Genomic DNA, 5922 nt, shown 5'->3' with positions numbered 1-5922 from the left:
GATTTGGTTGGTTGAAATAATTTTCATGTCCAAGTGAGAAAGATTTACAGATCAAAATCCATAGACACATGGATGCACTGATATTAAAGTGCAAAACGTATCAACTGATCCACAATCCAAGATTGTGCTGATTTCATAATCAACAATTTAGTGTCTTCTTGGTCAGTGAAGCCTGTGTTGTCACGCTCTGTTCTCTTGTCATATCAATATTTAAAAAAACAAGAAAAGCAGCTCATTTACCTTACATTGAGCATTCAAAGCTGCCACACACAATATGTAAAGAAATAATTTCGCTCCCCCGGTGTGCTATCCTTGTGAGCAAAGCTGTTATGAGTGTTGTTAATAAATGTCACTAATGAAGGTCATTTCTTCTTTCAGATCTTGTCCTCTGGTCCCTCACATGGCTTAAAAGGGAAGTAGGTCACCACACAAAATGGGTTGTTGAATATTAAGTGACATATACTGTAGATGCTGGACATAAGATAATACAGTGTTACTTTGATTAGAAAGATTATTTGATTTTCTGTATGATGCAAAATCTATTTAGCTAATTTCTTTAAGCATTGTAACATATAATGAAGTTACCTGCAGAGGTTTTTGGATTATATTATATTATATTATATTATATTATATTATATTATATTATATTATATTATATTATATTATATTATATTATATTATATTATATTATATTATATTATATTATATTATATTATATTATATTATATTATATTATATTATATTATATTATACAAAGACTGTGGGAACTGAATACCACAAAAATGCATGAACTTCCATGTCTCGCTTTAGCTTGAAACAACTGAAAACTTCCAGTTCAATATTTCAGCAAGGCAGCTGATTCCAGACTTACCATAAAAGCACATGACTCGCCTTTCATGCATTAAAATATTTTATTGTTATAGTCAAGTTTAACAAGACTGTTCTACCATTAAATGTATTATAAATCCCCCCAAAAATCAATGTGTTGACAAACAGTAAACAGAATATCTTCTGAAATGTCTGGAAAAAATATATTTTAACCATAAAATTAAACAAGGATCTCACTTCCTCTATGAAATATAAGCTGATATGTGTTACTTTTTCAGTTCCTTTATTTTCCATTTACTAGATTTAATTCCTCTTTTTATGCTAACATCCTCCATGACCAAATATTCCCTCATGAAACTGTAAACGTACAAACATAACATTATAAGTAATTTTCATTACTTATAATTCAGCTATTCAAATTACAATAATTCAGCTATTAGAAAGTTTTGTTTAAAAAATGTCAGAACTTGGGGTGATTCGCTTACTTTTTATCAACATTTTTAAGGAAAGAATAAATTCCAGTACAAACATAGGGAGACCTTCTAAGTTACATAAGCATTCTTCACATTAAGTACATAATTCATGCCTTTGTTGTTCACCATGAATCATTGTGCCCACAAGTTTATTCATTTATTTTTATAGTTCACAGTAGAACACTTCCCCCTCTCTTTGCTTCCACATATTTGCGATCCAGATCGTTGGGGAGTTTTCTATTTTTTCCCCAGACATTAAGCTCCCCAAACACACCTGTCTCAATCATCTTCTCCTGCCATGGAATTGGTACGTTCCCAGTTGCAAACTCCTTGTAGAATTAGTTTTCTTTGTTGTCAATAACAACACCTTTGATAGTGCTGATTGCTCCTACATCATCAATGTATTGGGCATAGATCATCTTAGGATCTGGGACAAAAGGAGGAGGAAGCATTCCTGTGCAAAATAAGTAAAAAAAATATGTTTTAAGATGTCAAAAATAGTTTAAATTAAAATACCTGATAAAGGGGAGTACCATTGTACTCAGATGATACTTTGATACATATCTTTGTTCTTTATTACTACCATATTCGGTTACACTTTATTTTAAAATGTCCTTATGTCAACTTAAGTAAATGTATATTTTAGGTAATAAGTAATATTAATAAACAAGATGTACCCAGGGCTAGGGTTAGAATTGGAAAAAAAATATATATAAAAAAATCTAAGACATGCAATAATTTAGAACATTAGGACAATGAAAAAATGCCATAAGGGGTTGAGAGTCTCTGCACAACCACACTTTTCATGCATATTTAATTACATGTTAGGAGTCCCTGAGTAGAAAGGAACATTCTGCATTTTAAATGTTTAACACTTAAATTGACTCAAGTACAAAAATTTGACATCCCAAAAATGACATCTCAATTGTCATTACTTAAGAGTTCTTTGGTTACAGCTTTGTTTGTGTCAAGGATTTTCTTCAAACGTGCACTTGAGCTTCGTTGCGTAGCTTAAGTTAAGCACATAAATCAGTCCAACAATCATCAAACACCCAAGAGTGACACTGCAGAACTTCCACACCAGGACCAGCACCAGCACCCTCGAACGAAAGATGTACATGCCCACTGTTGTCTGTGTGATTCCAGACTCAGCCTCTACACTTTCACAGTCCTGGAGGATAGACAAAGAGAATGAATATTGTTCCAATGCCAGTCACAATGTCAGATTCAGAAATGTCAAGGGTACATTGTTTACAAACTCTGAAATGTTGGATATGTAGACTCATTCAAATGTACACTGCCTGGTCAAAAAAAAAGTCACTATTTGGATTTAAATAAGCAAATACTGAAGAGTCTAGAATTTAATGATTATTGCAGTTATTTTTATGTTTCTGTATTATTGCATGTTTGGCAATTATTCTTTTAGCCCAAACTGATGCAATGTGTAGCTTTTCATTTCTTAAACAACCATGTCGGAGGACGTACCAATGTACACATTCCAGCATGACAACAACAAAATTCATCAGGCTCAATTTCTGAAATAGTGGTTCAGTGAGCACAAGGAATCATTTTCATTTATGAATTGATCACCAGTCCTGAGCTTAACTCTACTGATTGTCTTGAGAATGTGCTGGAGTAAACTTTACAGAGTGGCTAGACTCTCCCATTCAATACAATAGCCAAAGAAAAAAAAGAAACTCTTAATGAAAATAAATGTTGTGATGTTGCATAATGTTGTTTAAACAATGTCAACTCCAGCACATCCTAAATACTTTCAATAGGGATTAGGTCACCTTTGACAGTTTTAGCCTAATGAATCTTGACATTGTTATCCTCGAATATAGACATGGATACGAGCTGCGGCCTGGCTGTTGAAATTCAATGCTACACACTGCATCAGTTAGGGTTTAAAGAATTTGTCGTCAAACACACAACATGCCAGAAACATATGAATCACTTCAAGTAATGAGTCAATCCTTAAATTTTAGGTATATTTTATCCTCATTTAAATCCAGACAGCGACCTTTTTTGGCCTTTCAGTATAAAATAAGATTTAAATGTATAGCCAGTTATTCTGAACTATACTACCTTAAGAAGAAGAGAATTCAGATGGAACTGGACACAGCCAATCTCAGAAACATGAGCTGTGGTATGACCGTGTTGTTCAGGTCGGTCAAGTGGCTTGATATCACTTGTACTGCATTAAAAAAAAAAAAAGAAGAGGAAAATAAGGGCATTAAACATTTCACAAGAAAATACCTTTTCAGTATTTTACTTCAAAATGTCATATATTTTTTTTACATTTATGAATTGTAATCTTTGTAATTATTTGTACTTAAACTTTGCTCTGCATTGGCATTTGTAACAGCTGTGAATGTGCTATTATTTCTCAGATGAACTGTAGAGAACAAGCTTGTTAAGAAAATAGTTTTATAATTTGCTGCATATTACACACTCGAGAGAGTCCTGGGCGCCTTGTCTCGAAAAATTTGATTGATGAAGGTAATATAAAAGCCATCTGTTATGGACACCTGTTTGTACACCCCCTCCCCTCCCTGTACAGCCCAGTGACCTAAATTTGAACTTATGAACCTAAGAAGGAATTTCGGAGGGATGGAAATGTGTTTTTTGTGTTGGGAAACTATGTGTTTTTTTTTTTAACATTAAAATGTGAAATCGTGAAAATGGTATCAGGGAAGTTTTTATTAAGGTTTTAAATACACAGTTCATTTCAAGAAAAAGGTTATAAACATAGACGAAATGGAAACAATGTAATGATCGTTTTCGTAGTTGGAAAAGGTGTAAAAACTTTGTTAAAGTTGTTACAAATTAAATAAAAAGAAAACTAGGTTACTGGATATTTATTTAAAACAACTAAACAAGCCAAAAACTATCAGATACGTTTCGTTAAGCAACACGTGAAAAATATGTGAGAGCTTGTAGCATTACAATTTAAAAACTTTTAAGGTTTGTTACCAGTTAGAAAACTAGGTTACAGAGTTGTATAGAATTTGTACCTTACCTCAAACTAAAAAAAAGAAGCGAATGTAAAGCAACGATACAAACCAGAAAAGTTGGTGTTAGTCACAACGTGATGAAAAGTTAAAACAAAAGAAAAAAAAGATGGTAGGCATTTACACGGATCTAAAATAAAATACATCAGACAAGATACTTGTCAAATCTATGCAGTACTTTAAAGTGTTGGGAAGGTTACTTTGGAAATGTAATAGGTTACAGATTACAAGTTACCCTGTTTAAAATGTAATAGTAGTGTGACTTTTTCAATTACTTTATTAAAGTAATGTAACTAATTACTTTTGAGTACTTTTTGATTACTTTTCTAAATTTGTGAAAATTAAATAATAATAAATAAAAGCATATACATCAACTCAAATACAGTTATCTAATAAGCATGTGTCATATTCTGTATAATAAACTCCTGAAACATTGGTGTTTTTTTTTAACTGCTGTTTCTTTGTATATGATATGATGATAGTTTTCTCAAAATAAGTAAAATGCATGAAGTGACACAGAGCAGTTCTAGAAATTATGTTTATGTGCTTGTGTACTCATATATTGAGACGGCAGAGGTTGAAAACACTGCGAGCTTCAGTAGGTCTATGTGCAGTAAATGAAGCTGCATGTCTTTGCCATTAATTTACAGGAGGGGCGGACTGGGAAAAAAATTCAGACTGGAAAATTCAAACTCATACAAACAAATTCATGGACAAAACTATTTTTTGTATGGACCTGACATAAAAAAGGTTTAAATCTTTAATTTGGGGACATGCAAAATAATTAAAAGTTATCTCCTGAACTGCACCTTCTCTTCCATTTTTCTCTTCAGTCTCTTTATTTTGCCCCATTATCCATCTCTCTCATGACTTTAATACTCAAGATTGAACAAAACTATACTTAACAATACTACAATACTGTACAATACTACAATATATTTATAGAAAAATCCTAATACTGTACACGAGTCATGTTTTTCCCTTACAAAAATTTACCATGCTTTTATTAGCCTATATAAAAGTACAATAACCTTATTTTGTTTTTTGTTTTGCAAATGGATTTGTATTTATTTTTAAATAAATACATTTGTAAAATAATTTTACATTTTTGGTTACCACAGTTAAACAATAGTAACCATTTTCTCTGGATTTATAGTAAAATAATAAAACGTTAATTTTCGTAAGGGTTGTGTTGTTGTCTGTCATAGCTTCCCCAAAAAATCTGATTATTTTTCAGCTAAATTACTACTGTAACATTACAACAGATAATAATGATGTCCTTTATATAGTATTTTGAGTGATGACTAATGAGCAACGTGCTGCTGCTTGATTAAATAAATAAAAAAACTAAGACAAAAAAGCATCTTTACAGATGAAACTGACCTGAAACCCTGAACAGTAGTTCTGCTTCTCTGCTCCAGCTGTGCGCTTCCACAGTCCACTCTATTCTCTCTCTCTCTCTCGCATTGATTAATCTGAGTCTGATCCAAACCGTTTGGCGGAGGCGCGGAGAACATGCGAGTCACGACTAACAATTCATGATTTATTAGAGATTTAATTATCAAATGTCGGATTCGCAAATGATCCCTTTAGTACATTCGGCAGGC

This window comes from Carassius carassius, chromosome 5 (assembly GCF_963082965.1).
Source record: "Carassius carassius chromosome 5, fCarCar2.1, whole genome shotgun sequence".
NCBI lineage: Eukaryota > Metazoa > Chordata > Actinopteri > Cypriniformes > Cyprinidae > Carassius > Carassius carassius.
Note: the sequence above shows the minus strand (reverse complement) of the source record.